The sequence below is a fragment of the Neocloeon triangulifer genome, unplaced genomic scaffold (genome assembly GCF_031216515.1).
Source record: "Neocloeon triangulifer isolate White Clay Creek 2 clone unplaced genomic scaffold, ASM3121651v1 ptg000014l, whole genome shotgun sequence".
NCBI classification, from domain to species: domain Eukaryota; kingdom Metazoa; phylum Arthropoda; class Insecta; order Ephemeroptera; family Baetidae; genus Neocloeon; species Neocloeon triangulifer.
In genome coordinates this window covers 27,849,452-27,870,105 of record NW_026775556.1, presented here as the reverse complement: position 1 = coordinate 27,870,105, position 20,654 = coordinate 27,849,452, and the positions used below count along the sequence as shown (strand labels likewise).

The 20,654-nt window shown below is 36.0% G+C and overlaps 1 protein-coding gene across 1 annotated transcript in view; it reads right to left on the bottom strand.

Annotated features, from left to right (window-relative positions):
- Nucleotides 1–20,654, bottom strand: part of LOC132200224 (synaptotagmin-7) — a 232,097-nt gene that overhangs the window by 208,243 nt on the left and 3,200 nt on the right. Inside the window, exon 2 of the mRNA XM_059625530.1 lies at nt 12,108–12,203. The gene's annotated coding sequence lies outside the window, so the exon portion shown is untranslated. The remainder of the gene's footprint in view (nt 1–12,107; nt 12,204–20,654) is intronic.

Sequence of the window (20,654 nt, the reverse complement as noted above, 5' to 3'; positions counted from 1 at the left end):
AAATCTACGCGAAACGAGGACACGCGTGCTCTTTGACTATGTTTAATTTAAATTTACATAAAGATATTTTGCAACATTTTTAGAATAGAATAGAATACAATAGCTTTTTTATTTCATTAAATTATCAACGCATTGAAAACTTTTGAAATATGTCAATCAACTTAAACTTAAGACAATTTTCACTCAAAATTACAGATAAAGAATTCATTCAAGTCATAAAACTGATATTTGTGTACAAATCAGTTTTATGACTTGAATTATTTCGTTATCTTTAGATTGGTTTCTATTGGAATATTATTTTTGCTATATTTAATTTATAATTTATGTAATTTATCATTCAAATGGTGTTGTGCACGTAAAACAATGGTTGATTTTTTTGCCAGCACAAACTTATTTTTTAAATTTTTGTTTCTTTCAGTTTTATTAGAACTACTTCTTTATGAATTTAGCAAATTTATTTTAATCACCAAAATTAATGAATGAAAATTTGACATCAAAATTTAGCTTATCGGAAACTTTGTTAGAAGAAATTGACACTCAAGGAGATTATCATGGAAATGAATAGATCGAAAGTTGTTTTTGAATAAAAACAAGGAAAAGCGAAAAATTTCCTTATAAAACGTATTGGTATAAAATTTAGTGGTTAGCGAGCTCACCTTAAATCATTGAAACTCTAAAACTTACTTTTCTAAAAAATCAAAACTGTCCTAAAAATGTATTTCTTTCCGCTTTAAAAATTCCACAGCAAAAAATAAGAGTTGAAAATGAACAGAGCCGATGGTAATTTGAAACTAACAATAAGTAAGTTTTGTTTGTCTTTTATAACAAGGGCTATGTTTGAACGAACGCCGGCGGTGAAGTCTGTCAGTCCAAATGAGCGAAAAGGCAAATTGACGCGCACAGCTGGACAAGGCCGAAGTTTCGCGCTTGTCCGTGCCTGCCTGCGGAAAAAGGCAAATTATTTCAGAGAGGATTAACCAGATGGAATTTTTGCCAACAAAAGCGGCGAGTGATACGAAAAAAATTGCAAGCGCGCGTGGAATTTTTTCAAAATGAAAAAAAGGGTTGCTTTTTGTTTTGCCGTCACGGATATTTTTTACAAAGAGAGCAAGACCCGTGTTTTGAATTATGCAGTAATTACGCCTGCTTCGGGCGTGAAAGTTTTCGGAGGCAGACATCAGCAGACTTTTAATCACGAAAGGGAGCTTTAAGCGGATTACTCTGCTCCCTCTCTTTCACGGCTCCATTAGGCGCAGCGCGAGCTTTTTCCAAGTTAAATATTCATAATTTGCGAAATGGCAAATGTAGAGGTGCGTCCTGAAACGATGCATGCGCCGCTTGTAGTGCTCTTAATCACGCCCACGGGACGTGTTGTTTTATTCGCGTACCACTCGTTCCGAGTTGTAAAAGTTGCAACAGTGGAGAGCTTTAATTCTATAATTTAAGTTTTAACGGTGAGTGCAAATTACTCTGGCAGGGGCCAAATATAGAAATTTTGCTTCTACTCAAATTTCGTCAGAAATTAAAACAAATTGCATTTAAAAAGGTTAAAGAGCTAAACATGAACTTCGTTTAAAAAGTGAAGAAAATTTTAATTTTTAAGAATTCAGTTTTCTCGATACCATTTAATTTCCTCGTGATGTCTTCTTGTCTAAATGAATAAATAAATTATCGAACTGAAGAGATCGGACTTTTCCTCGTTAAAAAATCGTTTTTATTAAAAAACAACACGAAACTGGTAGAGACGTTTTGTTTTTAAATAATAACAATTTTTGCAACGAGGAAATGCCTGATCTCTTCTCTATGATCATCTCGACGAGTGTCAATTTCTTAGATCTAATAAATTATCGTCAATTTATCCGACCATTTTGCTTTTCAGAAGATCAAGAAGCCTCGTAATATATCACAAGATTCAGTAATTCCGTCCCTGCTTTGTGAGACTTCTTGCATAATTGCACTCCACAAGTCTGTGTGCTGCGGCGCAGCTTGACAATTTCTGAGAGATGCAATATATACCCATGTTTGTCGTACAAGTGTTTGCAATCGCGTCTGGCTGCGACGTTCATTGTGCGAGAGGAGGCGTCGTCGGCCCGCAGTAGCTTTCTTCGTGTTGTTGTTGCACGTCTCGGATATTGGCTTTCTTACATCACTACTTTTTTTTGTAGCCATATTTTTTTTGCTCGTCGCAACACTGACCGATTTTCCTCGTCTGGAAACCAATTAATTCTCTATATTGTTTCTCGTAACGAGTTTTACGTTCGAAATCGAGTTTCACGTCAGCGGCAGGTGACACGGGAAGGGAATTTACGACTCATTAAATGCAAGCGTCCCCCTCTTTATTAGGAACTGATCAAAACGACCAATCGATCAGAACTAACCACTTTTGCTGGCGCAATCATGCAGCTGTCAATATTGAGAGTTTTTATTGCTCTCGGCGCTAAATAACCGCTTTTCCAGATAAAGTATTTATCTGAGCGAGCGAGCGCCGCGCGCGCGCCGAGTGCCAATTTATGGGGCGCGAGATACAGTCGCGCTAGTTAACGTGCACACAATGATATAGCAGCTCTTCCCACTGCGGAATTATTGATAAGTTTTTTGCTGCGGCAACAATCACGGGTGAAAACGCCTATAGGTTGCAAATTGGAAAAAAAGTTCTCCCGCCACCTAATCATAGACAACAAAAACTCTAAATTAACTTGGATATATTTAATGAGAATAATGAGATATTAAAATGATAGACTTTTAACAACAATTGAATGTAAACATTTTAACAATGTCGACAAATAAACAACAGTAATAATATCTTGGTTATTGCAAAAGTAAAGTATTCTCTACTCTGGTGAATTCTCATGAGTTCATTGAAGTTTTAAACAGAGAAAAGAAAATAATTATTTTAAGTATATTTTCACTTTTTGATTGTTGCTTGCTTTAAAAAATTGTTTTTAAACTGCATGAAAAACTGACCACAAGACAAGAATCGTTTTAAGTATCTGTAATATTTTGAGTGTAATTTATTTATACACCGTCAGAAAAATTGACGAACATTTTAAATAGGATTTTTGTAGATCCAAAGCAATCATATAAGAACCGAGCAGAATTTAAAGATGGACCAGAACTTATCAAAGAGTTCTCGAGACATAATTGGGGCTGCGTAGCACAAAAAGCCTTTTGCATTTTCGTTTGGCCATTGAGACAGACGGCTGATCCCTCTTGAACGGAACCATCTTGAGCTTGTTTATGCGAGATGGATGCAACCCCTGCCGGGCGCGAGGGTGACGTGGCGAGCTTTTTAATGAGAGGCAGGCCGCCGACTGGCAGAAGTGGCAGACACTGACGGACGAAAGGCCATCGTCGGAAATTAGACGGTCGACTTCACATCGAGGCCGAGCACGCGCTTCAATTAAATGGCGCGGCCGCAAATCATCCTCGCCGCACGCGGAAACCAAAAGGGGTGAAAATATCATTCATCCTGACGAATTTGTGTTTGAGCAGCATTTACGTCAGCTTGGGAAAAGTGCCTGAATGTCCGGTGCGGGATTAGTTTCCTCTATAAATTTGAAATTAAAAGAACGTCAAAGCTCTTTGTAAAAACCTGGTAAAAACAAAAGATTTTTTATGGAAAATTGGATGATGGTTTTCAAATTGAAATTTTGACCTTTTTTGCTTATGAGTCTGAAAAAAATGCCATATTAGCAACGAGCTGCGGGTAAACACATACACGAGTTTTATGAAAAAATTTAAAATAAAACATAATAGAGCCGAGCACTGACATATTTGACATCGTACACTAATTTTGTCTGAAAGTATTTTCAACTTCACTTTATTCACTCTTAGTTTTAATTTACAAAAATGAAAACAATCCAGCGCATCACATAAAAAAATAAATTTATTTATAATTTTTATATTTATTATTATTGAATTTTCAGTTATTAAAACAGTTTGCACTTGGATTCCGTTCCAATTCCCTTGATTGCAATTGTCGCTGGCCCGCATTCCCGTAATTTGATTCAACAGGAGTTAATTGCTTTGCACTTCAACTCTCGTCTCGGTTTCTTCCCTTTTAGCTTGAAACGTGCAGCGAACATTTCCACCTCTTCTCTTCTGCGCACCACTCTTCTCTCTGCCGGCAAAGGAGCAGGGGTGACAGGCAAATAGTAACGCAGTAACAGGTGCACCGCGCTGAACTCGAGCGGATAATAAATTAAAGCGGCGGAAAAAGTTTTCGTGCGCCCCAAAAGCGATTCGATAAATTTGCCTGGCAGCGGAAAGGAAAGGCGCCCCTCTTGAAAAATCTGGCGAATATTTGTGGAAAAGTACGGTGCTTCCGACGCCCGCCACCCTCACTTCCTTTGTCTTCAATACAGAATTTAATTAGCGTCTCTCTCGTTTAATTAAAATTTTGCACAACAAATTTCCGCAACAAAGAAACTGCGGGCGGTCGCGTGCTTCGAATTTCACAATATTACACAAAAGACGTCAATCGAAATAACTGAAACGTTAGTGGTGGAACTCGGAACAATACCGAACAATCATGCAAACAGTTTTCAATCGACGTTGGCTTTGCAACTCTGCTCGTCAACAAGCTCCGCCACCGTGCAGCTCAAAACACATTTGCAACAATTTTGCATGCAGGTGCTCCCGCTTCATAATCCAGTGGCTTTGCTCGCTCTCTCGGGCTCACGGCTCGGCGCAGCACGTGGGCGAAGTTTAATTAAGTTCGAATCAGCCGAGCTGCAAGTGCTCTAATCCCCATTATCGTCGTCGTGCGCCCACTTTGTCTCGTGAAATAATAATGGATGACATACGGCGCCCGAGCAAATTTCTTCTCTGCAGCTCGGCGCTTTATTGCGTTCTCTGCTCCAAAATGTAATGGACCGAATGCGGGCACGCTATATACTGAATTGCGTTCCACGAGGGCGCTGATTGATTGATGATGAAGTTCGGTGAGGCGACTCGTGTGCGAATTATATTGTACCCGCGTTATTATTGTTTTGTACGACTTCTATATATGGACAAGGGGAATTACACGCAGCCCACCTGACTATGGACACACTTGGTTGTCGGCGCGTGTGCCACTCTCTCTATTGCCTCTAACTCATCCTCATTTGGGACCAATTGTTGTGTGCCAAAAGCGAATATGCATATTGGAGGTGAATAAATTCAGCCACCAGCTTCCTCTGCCATTAATTAATTGCTCTAGTTTGGACAGAATAGCAACATATTTAGGGGAAATAAACAATAAAATCAATCAAAAATTCGCTTTGATATTAAAAACCAGCTTTTTGTGAAGGGATTTTGCAAATTATTTTCTAATTTTGTGGAAATGAATTTTTTATTTTAGAACAAAGATGATAGTAAAATATTAAAAAAGAATTCCAGAGTTAAGATTTATAGAGAAATTCCTTTTAATTATAGCAAAAATAGGAGTTTTGTGGCAGAACTTCACGAACGAAGGCTAACTCTAGGATCTATAAAGCAATCAATTTCAAATAAGGAGAGATTTTTGTAATTTAGTATCTATTTTCAGATGTTTTACTGATTTTGAGCTCATTTATTGCTCTTTACTAACAAATTGGGTTGTGAGATTCGAAGAAAAAAATTCCCAATTTCTCTCTTAATCAAATATTGAGCCCTTTGTATTGTACAGTTTGTAGCGCTTGATATTGGCTTTTTTTAAACAGAGCTTGTTATAATCAAGCAATTGGAGCGGTAAGCAAACAGCCTGCGGTGCGTTCAAATTACATTATTACATTGGTTGCGTTGAACTATGATGGGAAAGCGTTTGCGAATTCACGCTGCAAAGACCAATCAGGGCTTTACCTTTAACTATCAGCGATAAAAGTCATTTTAGTAATTTTTAAATTTAATGGTAACACTCTAGGTGGATTTTATGGAAAATTCAAAGCGGATGAACCTCGTTGCAAAGAAAATATGATAAAATACAGGACAACTGACCCCAAAGGCGACCTACAGTCTGCTGGTACTTTAAAAACCTAGGGTTTTGTTGTGTCCGAACTAAAACTAACAATAAGTGGAAGGAATCATAAAAAATAAATAAATATAAAAATAAAATAAAATAATAATTTAAATATAATATTTCAAAATTAGAACACATTAAAACTGCTTCATAAGCAAAGAAATCTAGATTCTAGATTTAAATTTTATAATGATAAAATAATAAATAAAAAAGATGCAATATTCAAATTCAATTTTTTTTAGCCTCTTTATGCAAAATTAAGAAATTTTAAAATGATACCTATGCTCCATCCCTCCAGCACGCAAATGAGTGGCATGAGAGTTTCAGATTCTTGCGGTTTGCGCTTCGCTAATCCAGCAATTAATAAGCCTGCCTGCGTTTGGCTGTTTCGCCACACAGAGGCAAAATGCCATTCCATCTCTGCTTATGGGAAGTTCATCCATTAAAACTTACTGCCAGCAAGCCCAACTTTCAGGAGGAGCTCCTCGAACGAAACAAGTTGGCCTCTTTGGCGCACGAGACGAATTTGGTGAAAACTCGGCTAAACCGTTCAATCCCTGCCGGAAATTTATGCACCCGACCTTTCTCTAGAAAGACCGGCGACAACACAAAGAGCTGCGGCGAAAATAGCAGGGCACGAGAAGAGCGCCTTTGATCTGCGCGGCCGTAATCAATGGGGAAAGACGAGCAACAAAAGAGTGAAAGAAAACTCCGCCGCGCGCACTACCTGAAAAGGGCAAAGCCGGGGCTAATCTGGAAAGTTGCGTGTGCTTGAGGGCCCCCTGCTTACATGTGTGATGACATCGAGTGGGCGCGTGCGGCAGTCTCTAATTAGGACGCCTCAATGGCTCATCAGAACTAACACTACTCGTACCAACGTATGTCTCGCAACATTAATTAGCCCTGTTTGTCAACAACACATGCACAACCTATTGCAAAGCAAACATGCTATTGCAATTTGTCCGGCGCGTGTCATTAGCACGCCACGAGGGATATATAATAGATCCGTCTGTGTCCAACATTATCGCCGAAACCACGCCCGCTTCTCCACTTTTTTGCACCTATTAACCGAGATATACGATTTCTCCTCAGCGGCTCGAGTTCCTTCACCACCTTCCGATCAGAGGACGGAAAGTTGCAAAATAATTAATATGCAGAGAATTCAAAAACACCTAATTATTATCAATTAGTTCAAGCGTTGATTTTAAATCTTTAATTAGTTGATTTTTTGCTTTAAAACTAATTTTGTCATTTCTATTTTCTAGATGCATAAAATAATGGTTGCAGAAAGTGACACGAAATTACTGTACAGAGATTTTTGATCAGTCACCAGGACTAGTGTATTTTCAAATCTTCTTTTTTCAATCATCACTTTCAAAATTTGCACTTTAAGATATTTTTATTTATGAAAAGGCAAAATAGTTAAGACCCTCGTTAATTCCCTCGCACAATCAATTGAATTTTCAATAAAAATATTCAATTTTAAAAGAAGATCCTCCGTTTTGAGTTATCACAAGTCAAAACACGTTTCGAATATGAAAAGATCAACGCGTTTAAGTGTATCTTTTTCATCTCCATATTTTCATGTAAATTATTGTTAATTTTAAATTTGTATGACAATCCTCTAAAAAACTTCAAAAGGTGCGAGGGTCGTAGTTGAAAAAAGTTAAAATTCTTAAACATTCAGTGAGAAAAATCATAAAGGAGAAAAGAATGGATAAATTAATTTTTAAACTCCTATTATTTTAATAATTTGCCCATTAATGATAATAATTCGCATGAATTTCTGACACTTTTTAAATATTTGACCAGTCAAACATTATCCCTCGAGGTGTACATTTTTTTTATCCTTCGTTAAATAAACTCACTCGGTTGCGTCAAGAGCGGAGGCTCTCGATTCGCCAATTAATTCGTTCGCGTTTCCCTCGCCTTTTCACCCCTCGCTAAATAAGGCCCGGCGAACAATCGAAACACCAATTTCGTCAAAGGACTTCTACTGCCGCGCTGCTCTCTCATTAAACTTTCGCGTTGATAAAGTTTCACCATGGAAACGTGCGGAAAATTGAATTTCACACGTCGCGATTATTCCAAAGGACAAAAATAGCGACAGGCCCGTTGCTCGCCTCTGGAGATTTGCGTGTTTCGGATGTGAAGATATGCATGCTCCATTATTTGCTTTGGCACACGCGAAAGAGAGAGAGTCGGAAAGGCAGGTACATGTCACTGGTAAAAAGGAGAGACTGCCAAAGGGAAGAAGAGAGTGGATGAATGCCGAATAAGTCAATCATATTGAAAATAAGATAGTGCTGCCTGTGCGAGCACATCCACGGCCCGAGCAAACATAATTTGGAAAAGAAGCTTCTCCATTGCAGAAAAGAATGGAAAAAAGAAGAAGGCGAGAGAGAGAAAAGAGGTCTGATATTTCAATTCAACTGTCAGGCGGAAAGAAATCGACTCGAAGAAAGGCGGAGAAATAAATGTTATCATTTTTTTCTCATAACTCTTAACTGTTTATTTTTTCTTTTTCAAAAGGAACTTCTTGGAACCTTTTTCAATTTACTTTGTTTGAAGAAAATCTGAAGTAATTTAATTCACGATTTCTTCCGCTTGGAATGGATCGAACTCTCAGGAAAAAAAGACTGCTTCTCTTTATATTAAATGATAAGGATCAAAACTTTTTATACAAGAATTTTTATCATTATAAAGAATAAGATTTAAAGATTTTAATCATAATTTATGCATCATTTGACTGAATATGCTTTTAATTAATTTACTTGTTTCAATATGCAAGCTCGCGAAATTAAATCAACTATAGAAAATGGTCTTTAAAATGCTTTGGTTCTTGCGTTATATGAAGTTGGAATTTAATCAAATGTATTCTTAAAATAGGCGAATTTGAGCTACATTTTTAAAAGCAATAAAATGAGTTTAAATATAAAATAAATTAATTTGAAATAGAAAACACCCTTACTTGTTGACACTTAAAGTACCAAAACTACCCTTTTTACTATTCAAATAAAAATAAAAGTGCTTAGAAATATTTTCCTTATTTTTTATAGTTGAACACGATTTACTTTGTCTGGTCTTTGGCCTTGTGAGGGAGGATTGAAGAGTCAAAGTATGTGTTGATGTTAATCTGATGCCGTGAAGGGCGCATCACTCTTAATTTGCGACGACAGGTCAGCGTATGCGAGTGGATCCGAAAGGGCTCCCGCGACCACCCACCCATGATTTGCATACGCGACGCAGAGACGCGTGACGTCACCGTAATTTTATTACTGCAGTGTTTGCGCGCTTGGCATTTTGTAATGGCTGTTTTATGTGAGAGGATTCGGTAGGCTTACTTTTTTTTCTTGCCCGGCGGAGGCGCAAAATTTTATGCGGCATTCGCAACAAACTGCTGAAAGGAAATATATAGATATTTCCTTAAGGGATTAGGTGTGGTTTGCGGCGCGAGAACGGAAAAGGAGATCTTTTCTTTCTTGGCCCGCGCCGCGTGTAATATTTTTAATTCTCCCTCGGCCTATCTCGGAAGCGTCCAGCGAGCACCATCAGCGCCAGGCAGTCTGCTCTTCCCGTGGCCAAGTGCCAAACAAATACATTACACGCTTCGATGTGAAACTAGAAGTAGCGCAAAAGCCCGAGTGAGACGTTTTTAAGGAGGCGCTGCAATTACACCAGACTCACTTTAGCTCTCAAAGGTCTACTGAGAAAAACCAGAGTCTATTGTTATGGTGAGGAAAATCATATTTCGAAATCAGCGACTCTCATGTAATTCTAACTAATTGTTTGAATGGAAAAAATTATTTCTGACGAACTATTAGGATTTAAAATAGCAGACGATAAAAGTTTTTTTTTTTAATAATGAAAATATATACTGATATTTGTTATTTAACTTTTCTTTTTAAAAAATATTAAATTTTAACAATAATAAATGTTTTAAATATTATTCATATTTTGTTTTATTATTTAAGAGTATTTTTAAACGTCAAATTAAAATTACGCTACAACTTTCGATTTGGTGAACAAAATAATACATAAGTTTGTGCAGTGCAGAGCATTTAGAAACGTATTATTAGTATCCTATGTTCTAACTGTACTGTTCACTGTTATTTTATAAATTATATTGCTTAAATTTTTTTTTTAATTAATAGAAATAGCTTGACTAGAAGATAAACGTCAAAAATCATGTGCAAATTTTTTGCTTTGTTTAAATTTGTTTAATTAATTCTGCCCCAAAACAACAGAGTTGGTGGGCGTACTTAAGGTTGTTAAACTCCATTGTCGTTTCAGATTGACGAAAAGAAATGACATTTTCGACAGTATGAGGAAACTCTTTGAAAAGTAATTATGATAATGAGAAAAGTCTGACGCGAACGTGTTGCCACAATATCCGTCAAGTGAAGACGAAATTTGCCAAACGAAAAAGCATCACGCGCGGCTTTGCCTAATAACTTTTCAGCATCAGCTGAAAATTCGCCGAAGGACGGCAGCCAAAAAAATTACAACTTGCCTTCAGTGCTACAATAATTAATGAGGAGGAAAGTGCTGCTGAAAGCCAGCCTGGCCGGGGTTGATAAACCAACTTTCGCGTTCAAAATATCGACGCCTAAGCCGCAAAAAAAAATACACACCGATCAATATCAGGAACTTAAGAAACGACTCTGCAAAAAGTTTAAATAAAGCCATTAAAATAGTCCAAAAAGTGTTCGGGATTTTGCTTTCGTTCCCAGAGAGACAAAGTTTGCTATTCAGAATTGTGGCGAAGCGAAAGTTTCGTAGCTACGGGCGCTTTGAGGATTGCATGCTGAACGACATTTCATTGGAGGATCAATTTGTTGAGCTGTGCTTCTGCGTGCGTGGTTAAAAGCAAAACAAAAGAGCGAAAGCCGTGCGAGGCGATTATTATGAAAATGAAATTCAAAAGAACGCTTGGAATCCGGTTTGCGCCAATATTTAAATAAAATAATATATCGAATGGTATTGACACGATGAGGTTTCCTTTGGTGTGTGCGTTCAGAAGTGGAAAAGCGCACGCTATTTGTATAAAAAGTCCCGGGAAAGTGACAGCCTGCTTGCGTGTCCTAATCCGATATACATTTTTTATATATTGCAGCAGGAGTTTCGCTTTTTTATTACAATGGAGGCGTTTGTGACTCTATTTTCAATGTAGCGAAAATTCCAAGATTTTCCAATCTCGCGAAATAATAACAATCTAAATTTGGAAAGTACGATATTAGCACAAGACTATGTTTGCGTTGCATTACAGATTCAAGGGACTAAATAGGGGATATGTATAGTAGATTGTTTGTTATTATTTACCTAGTGAGCCTTGTTCAAACAAACAACAACTCTGGAGGACGAAATTTGAGCTAACAGATGCGTGGATGGGCACGTTGCGTGTTTTGTATGCCAAACACAAATCGGAAACAGTGTGCGTGTGATTGCGACGCAAAAAGTGAAAGCAGTGAAAAAGCAGGCTTCATGATTCCATTACTTTAGATGTAGAATTTGACGTTACCTTTAGCCTTTTCAGGTTTAATGAAAGAGCAACTAAGTTTTTTTTAGGTATATAAGAGTGTAATAGAGTGTTTGTGAAAAACGTAGATGATTTTTCCTAAATAACTTCCACTCACAAGTCAGTGCTTTACGAAAATTGATTTTCTCCACAAATAAATTGATTTTATGCTAATATATATATATTCATTTCCCATCAAAAACTGAATGAATTAATAACTTTTTTACAATTTCCAGTAAAAATTTTAAATGGACAATTAAATTATTTCCATAGAACTTTGTCAATGTAATTAATTTGTAAAAAATCAATAAAAAAATATTTATATAGGTTTAAGTAAAATTATCAAAGATTAAGTTTAATAAAACGAAAAATTGTTTTTTCCCGGTTTTTCTTTTACCTTACAACTTTAGACGATGTACAATTTAACCTATCTCTGTACCCAAAAACCAACGAGCCTTCATATATGTACAAGTAAGCTGTACTTGCGAGGGTTGACAAGTTGCTCGAAAATGAGTAGATCGAGTTTGCACCCTAAACTTGGCGGCGTTCTTGGGTCACGTTCTATTGTGCACATCCAACTTTAAAGGCGACACTAAAAAGTTTAGTGCTTACCTTTGCAGCCGAGAGTGTCAAAGTTCAAATCTTATTGCTTTCAGCCGGTGTTTCCTTGTAGAAGTTGACAGACTCGGGGAAGAAGCAGGCCCATGGCTGGAACAAATTAAACAAGCAATAAAACTGTGGCCGCTGACGTCATACAATAAATAAATTTTCGGCTGGATTTTGCAAAGGTAAAACCGGCTGACCGATTTTATTTCAGCCAATTATTTCGCTCTGGTTGGAATTGGCAGAATGTAAAAAAAAAAGGAGAGCGAGCAGAGCTAATTAGAGAAGTAGAATGCTTCTGTTGCGAGAGCGATTTTAATTAACCCTGTCGGACTGAAATTCAATTGCTCTTGACGTGGAAAAAAGAACTGAATAATGAACGAGACGCAAAAAGCTACCGTGAAGCCTTTTTAGCCAGATCGGTGGCTTTTGTGCGCATTACCATCATCAATGGTTCAGTGCGGTGACATAATTATTCGATTAACACACTGCCATGTCATTTCTCATTAACAGCGTTTTGTTTATAAGTCCCATACGGCAAACAATATCTAGTTAACGTCGATCATTGGTAATGAAAGTTTATCTCGTTATAAACTAGTATCGAAAGAAAAAATGAAGCCGAGGTTTATCACATCGGAAATGTCAAAAAATACAAAAGTAAAATTTATCCCATAGTTCCAGTTTTTCATGAACTATGGTTAATTTTTAATTAAATTATATGTATAGAGTGGGAAATGAAGAAATCGGGCTTGTCCTCGTTTCAAAAACGAAGTGGCTCAATACCAGTTTCAGGCACGGTCACGGGACCCAATTTCATGAACAACCTGTTTTGTTTTTGAATAAAACAATTTTTACAAGGACCGATTTCTTCATTTCCATGATCAACACCTCGAGTGTTAACTTCTTCTATAATGTTAATAATTATATTAAACTTAATCTTTCAAAGCTTTGAGTAGTTTGCAAATAAGTTTTCACTTAAATTCATATGATTATGATTTTTATAATGAGAATTATTGAACTCCAACATTATTATTTAAATAAAATATAATTATAAAACAGTAATAATTACTAAACAATAAATTTCACAAATTTCAAAAACATGAAATAAAAAATATTTTTAAATAATTAAAATTAATATTAACTCAAATATAAAAAAAAAATTATAATTAGATAATTAATTTCCCTTCTTATAAAAAATGAAATTGTCAATTTTAAATTACTAATTCAATTTAACCAGTACATAGAATAATACATAAAATTGCGTTTATTTTAAAACTAAAAGAAGTAGCTTTCAATCAGTTGAAGTAAGTTTTACAATTAATTAGACAAATAATTCAAAACAAAATTATAAAGTAGGAAAGCTTCATGCAGGAATGTTGTCAAAATTATGTCAAAAGCAAAACGCAGAGTAGTTTCAACCTATCGAGAGTCATGTGTTTTATGTTTGCGCGCTTAGGACTGCTGTAGGGCTTCAATTACAAGAGCGGCAATGTGATATCAACTTCTTAAGAATATCAAATGGAATTACATCGAGTTTCCTATTAACAAAAGGCCAGCATACCATGGCTTCCCTGATTTACAAACTATATCATTTGTTTCAAAGCGAAACAATGAGAAGAATGGAAAATAAAAATTGAATTCTATAAATAGAAATAAGGGACACGAAAAAATTATTTTTTCGTCACAGAGAATCGCAATAATGAATGGACGAGCTCCTCATTCTCCTGAAAACCGCCAGCGTCCTTTCTTATTATTACTTTGCATAGTCATCGAGACATGATATTAGCTCAAGATTCCATCTTTAGCATCTTTATAGCCTCACTCATTCATCATCGTCATCGGATTTCAGGTCCATTCACTCAAGAGACTCTCGCCTACTTTAATCATTTTCCATCGTTTCGCTCGAGGCAAAGTTTCCATCGGCATGAAATCCGCAGAGAGAGAAAATTATCCCGAATGCTGATGCGAAATTTGACAAAGAGAGAAACAATTGCATTCCCGAAAAGCCACGACTTCAAAGGCGGAATTCTGCGGTTTGAAAAAAAAGTATATACAGCTTTTTTTAGTCTGCCACCGTATTTCTTACAAGCCGGAGGCAACTTGGCAATATAATATGACAAAGAGTGCGGCCCAGGATATTGCCTCACCTCACTCCGGAGCGCTGCTCTGAATTATGAATTTCTCCGAGCATGTGGACGGGACTTATCGACCTGGGTGCCCCCAACAGTGCAACTTCTGAATGGTACCGTGCAATATTAACGAGCTGAACGAACCAGTGTGCGAAAGTCGTCTTACTTAGTGAAGGTGGATTCTGCCCCAGCATCCTAAATTCTTTAGGCACCGCAAACAACCCAGACCCTTCCGAACACGGTCGGTCAGCTAAACCTCAACTTGGGTCTGGGTGTGGATATATTTTTAAAAATTCACGTGAGTTTGTTCAGAGAAAAAAAGAAGAAAATAAGCAGGAACAACCAACCCAAAGTTTGTTATTACAATTTATTTTCCCTTATATTGTTGTTAATTTGTCCAAATTGTTACATCAAAATGTTTACACTCAATTGTTGAAAACAATTTATTTGAAAATAAAGGAATTTTAGGACAAAATGGCACCACCACTAGCAAGAATTTTGCTCAAACTTCCGAGCTTCCGAAAAAAAAGACCCTGCAGTGAGCCTCGGTTGACTTAGTTTTTTTTGTTATCACTTAAATTTTGTCAATTATTTGTTAATTTTACATTGTTTTATCAATGAAGTTTTAAATTAACCCAAATATTTATGAATCCAGGCTCGTTTTGTAAGACGACAAAAACCATTCTCGTCACTGTGGAATTCCCAAACCCCTTGCAACATGCAGCACTGCCGTCACACTGGTCGTGCAGGTTGCATAAAAATGCGTGCCGTAATTGCACACCGCAGTTCCGTGGAGGAAGATAATACGTAAAAAGCTCCCAGCGGTGACATATAGCGTGGGTATGCGCGCTCGTATTCAAATTTCCCAACAGTGGCACCTCTAATTTAAATTGTAAATGGCGCGCTCTGCTCACATATGTGCCCTCTCGCCACGAGTTTTCGCGCAAGCAGCCATTGTGGTCAAACTTTCATCAACCGTGTCATTCAAAATCAACACCGGGAGCAATTTCAAGCACATGATGATTTGCGCCGAATAGAGAGGCGCGGGGAGTCGAGCGGAATCCAGTTCAGTTGATTACTCAGGCAGGTGCCGTTTTGGTGAACTCTGATTCTGGTGCAGTTTAATATTCTATAAAATGTTTGTCCTCTTGATTTTCGCTTCATATCTGGATTGAAAATTCTGGCCGGTCAACTTTTTTCCAGTGCAATTTTGATTATAAGCAAAAATTTATTAGGGGAACTTTGGAACTGATTCTATTGTCATGTGAATCTTCATAAAACAAAATTGTTAACTGATATCGAATTTCCTCAATTATCCTGTTTACACCTTGAATTCCATAAATTTGCAATACTTCCCATAGAAAATGAAAATACCAAGATTATATTCAATTTTTTTTTTTATAAACTCGGAAACACATTAGAAGCAACTGATGAATTGATGGTAATATAATTCAAGAAATAAATCATTTAAACATATTAAATTAGCAAAAAGGCCCACTTTCTTGCGATTATGATGCATTTTTTTTAATTGCTAAAAATAATTGCTCAATTTATCACTTTGACTTTAATTTTGATATTTTTTAAGCAAGTTAAACCTGATGAAATTTAAAAAAAAATCAGTCTTTAAGCATTCATATATTTTTAAAGAGAAACTAGAAATAAAAATTGTAATTTGTTCATATGAAAAATATTCTGATGAAAATCAATAAAAATTACAATTTTAATATATGTTGTTTTTGTTTTTTATTTACCAATTTTCGCAAAAGATCATTATAAAAGCTAATAATTATGATTTTATTCCGCGCCATCGGCAATCTATCTTTGAGAGTAAATAATGTCGGTCGGGCGATGTCAATTTTTCTAGATAAACGCGTGGAAGCCCCAGCGGCGTTCAAATGAAGAGAAACGATGCACACTTTTTATCACCCCGAGCCAATTTGCGGCAAAAACACAAATCTTGGCCGTTGTGTTTGTTTTGTCCAACCAAGCAGCGGAAAAGCAAAGTTTGTTTATTTCATTGCTCCGAGTTTTTCCTTCCCATGTGTCGACCCCATAAAAGTGTGAGCTGCGTGCCTTTCGAAGCGATTTTTCTCCCTCGCTCGATCAGGACATTTATTTTCCGCGCGCTATTTGTAAATTGTCCCACATTTGTCTCGCTCGGCGTGCTGCAGGTCTCAATTTTCAGGCAACACATGCTCGAAAACTAAATCATTTCCGCCGCGTCGACAACTGCAAACTCTACTTTACATCTTCTATCGGTGACACTTGGCGAAAAACTCCACTCGCACGCGCACTTGACGAAGAGCCAAGGGCAGCATTGCGTCGCACAAGTGGCAGGGTTGTTCAAAGGATAAGTTTCTCAACGGTTTTCCCAGCCGTGTGAATTTAATTAATTTAATTCTAGTTTTAAGATATTTTGAATGCGATGTTTAAAATAAATTACTCTTTAGGTTAATATTTAAAATTAAATTATTAATTCCTATAAAAAAATCAGGTAATAATAATTTTATAATGTAATTTAACGACCATTTATTATTTTTTTTTTTAAATTTAGTTATTTATTATAAAAATTTAATTTAATATTAAAATTAATGAATTTTAAATTATTTTCAAATATATCAACTAAATTTGCTTGTAAACAAAATTTAATTATTACATATTATTTAAATATTTCTATGACTACAATCAATACAAATAAATTAATAAAATTGAATTTCCATAGCTATCGTCCAATTTGTTATAAATAATAATGAATTTTGCCGCTTTTTTATGAATTAAAAAAATTTTGTTTTCATTGAATTATAGCCTATCCTCATTAAAAATTCAATGTAAAAACCAACTAAAGAATCAAATTAATATACAGCTTGATGCAATTATAATTTATAATTAATCCAAACAAAGTTTTTCATTAGATGTTGTGAACAAAAATATTTTAAATTGCCTGGAAATGTATACAAAAATCAATCTGTACGTTCTGAAATACATATAATTGCTTAGCAAAAGGAAATTGAATGTAATCACGTGAACGAGGAAAGTTTGCGCTCAAAATCGAGTATGAAACGTTCAAAATTAGATCATCCCACGCATGTGAAGTTATGCACGGTATTTGCTATTTCACAATGTCATATCGAGTTAACAGAGTAAATGAGCCTTTGTGCTTCTGTTTTTGTTAGCAGAGCACATAATTTAAAATAACACAAAGTTTGTGCTTTTGATGGCGGCGTGGAACTCCAGCGAAGCGTTTTAATTAGCGAATAATCAAAACAGATCAGATCAAACGCAATCCGCAATGCATGGGGATTGAAATGTGATTACAAAAGTAAATTCGGTGGTTAAATATTTTTGTGTGCAAATTTTACGGGGTCCATTGCACTGGTTAACCTGTAAATCAAACATTTTTATGCAAAATTTTCAAAAATAGTTAATACACATGTGATATTTTTACAGGAAAAAAAAGTGGGAATAGGTTATAATTAGAATTGTTTGCCAAATAATCTCAGACTCAAATCAATATTAGTGAACAAAATAATGAAATTAAATGTAAAGGTAAAAAAAATGTTAATTTATGGGGAAAATTTATCAAAATGGGTGAAAGATGAAAAAGCAAATGTTTTATTTTATTAGGTTATTCCAAAACTTCTAATTTCAACAAAAATTTGACTTTTCCTTGCATTTCATATACTTTACCCTACACAAAATTTTAATCTCTCTGCAGTAATGACTCTACACCCCTTGAAACAAACTGATGGTTAGATATATTACATGAAATTATGACAAACGCCATTTCTGCGCAGACAGATGTCAAGTGAAATCAGGTGTCGCATAAATTATTCCACCCTCCCCAAACGTCGGCTCGGTCCTTGGGCCAAGCAGATGATTCAACGCTCCCAGAGCCCCCGTGTAGTTTTAAAATAATTTATGTTGACACGAAATGGAGTGTGTCTTTTGTCGCATGATGAGATGATTTGAAAACTTCAAGCCCCGCAGCCAGCTGGCATATGAATGAATAACTCATCAAGCGCGAGTTCAACCGGCGCTTTGCTCAACTTGCACATCATATTCGTGCACCTTTTCCTCGCCGCTTTTCCAACAAAAGACCTTTGCCGGTGAAATTTCCACATAATGGCGCTCGTGGGGCATCGATTTTGCCCACATATCCTCGCATCGCGCCCATAATTCCGGCTTGAAATTGATAACGGGCCTCGAGAGATATAAAATATTACCGTATAATTACCGGCATGAATGGCCTTTATTTTTATTTCTTTCGTCAATGGGATCATTTTCCGAAACGCAGAGAATGGCGGCGCGTATCTTTGAGAGCAACTCCAGTGCATCGCTGTGAATAATTTAATTTACGACTGTGTTTTATTCCTGCGCGCCGAGTGTAACATTAAAGCCAGGGCAGTGGGATATATATGAGCGAAATAAAAAATTCATGACTTGAAAGGTCAGCGATGAATAAAATTACTCGAACATATGCTGCAATGCTAGTGAAATGTATGAAAACATTGATAAATAGTAGCTTTATCAATAATTTGTAGATATTTTACCACATTATAGTCTTTTGGAAATATGATTGAAATTTTAAAATGTCTAAAATCAGTTGTTAAAATTGTTTTATTTAATACTTTAAAGGTATCGGATAAAAGTTTCTGAAAAATATAACAATTAATCTGAGTATTAATTCTCAATTATTGCACAATTTACTATCAATCAAATAAGCCACAGTTCAAGTGTCCGGACCCAAGCAGACAGTAATTATCAGAAAAAATAAGCTCTTTGCTCATAAATATTATTAGTGTTTATTAATGTTGGACAAAACTTCAAGAATTCAAATAAACTAAGCAAAAATAAGGTTGAATTCAAATAGGTATTCATTTCATTTTTTGGGATACAGGCCCACAAAGTAATGAATTTTTTTCAAATTGATTCCAATTTATTTATGCAAAATTGAAAATAAATATCATAATCAGGGTAGGATTCATGTTTTTGGAATTTAAACTCGGCGATTATTAATTTTAAAACCCGAAGATGACAAACAATTCCCAAACACAGTTTATTTCAAAATAAAATAAATCTTCCGCTTGAAGTTTTAATAAAATAAAACAAAACTGCACAACTGATCAGTCTAAACCGCAAAAAGTCAATTGTTTCGAGCGGAAGTGGCGAATGTTTATTCAATGACGGCACGCATATGCGAAGCAAAGAAAGGGTTACGACGCGTTGCAGTTTATCTGCGGCGAGGCACATAATCGTGATGATAATTGCCACGACGATCGTGATGCAAATAACGCTCGTCCGCACGTCCATTATCGCAGCCGACGGCCGGCCAGCGCACAAAAGAGCTCTAATTTATGAGGGCATTTTCCTATCAAGCCTCCTTTCCTTGATTGCATCTTCCCTTCGAGCGCTGAATAATTTACAGCACTCAATTTTCGAGCCTCTCCAGAGCGCCAAAGACTTGGAAACAAAAACACACTCCAGTATTATGCGGAACCGCTGCTCTTTTCTTTGATGTTGCGAATTTCGCTTTTTGCCACTGCTTTTAATTCTCCGCCGTCCTTTTGGGCTTTGTCAGCCTGTTAAGTGCAGAAGAGCGCTCGGAAATAAGGACTTGCACATCTGGGGCTGAATTCTACTAACTAAATATAGATACTTTTTGGGTCTGAAAAGTAAGAGAATGGAAGACAGAAATCTCGTCAACCCAATACCTCCTACTCCATAAATGCCCAACAGACCTAACTTTCAAAATTTACCACTAAAATTTGCTTTTGACGTTAATTTTGTCAGCTAGGTCTAGGTAGTCGTGGTAATTTTGCATGGTCTTCTTGGACTACAAGTGTCAAAAAAACTCACGCTGTTTAGTCCAACTAGACCATGGAAAATTACCACGACTACCTAGACCTAGCTGACAAAATTTACCAACAAGGGATGAAAAAAAAACACATTTTTATTATTTTTTTTTTATTTTCGCAGAAAATAAATAAAAAAATATGGACAATAATTACAAAATTATCCAGAAAAACTCCTTTTTACATAAAGAAATTTAAAATCTGAACTTCCCCAACTCCAACTTTCACCCAACCATCCTTTTTCGTAATATTTTTTTCTCAATTTCATTGGTTCTCGGCATTGTTCTTCATCATCGCGTGGACAATTATTTGAGGATATACCGGCAAAAATTATCAATTTTAATTTAAGTTTAAAAAAAAATTAAACGAAAAATTAAAAATTAAGTGGTGCCTTTCGCACCACTAATAAAGGCCAACAAGACATTATCTCGGCCTGACCCTGAAAATAAAAATAAAATTATCTGTTATTACTTATTAAATTCTTAATATCTTTATCTTTCAAATAGGACTAAATGGAGTGAGGAAAATGTAAATTTAAAAATTATCAAAGGCAAACAAAAATAAGCGCATGAAAT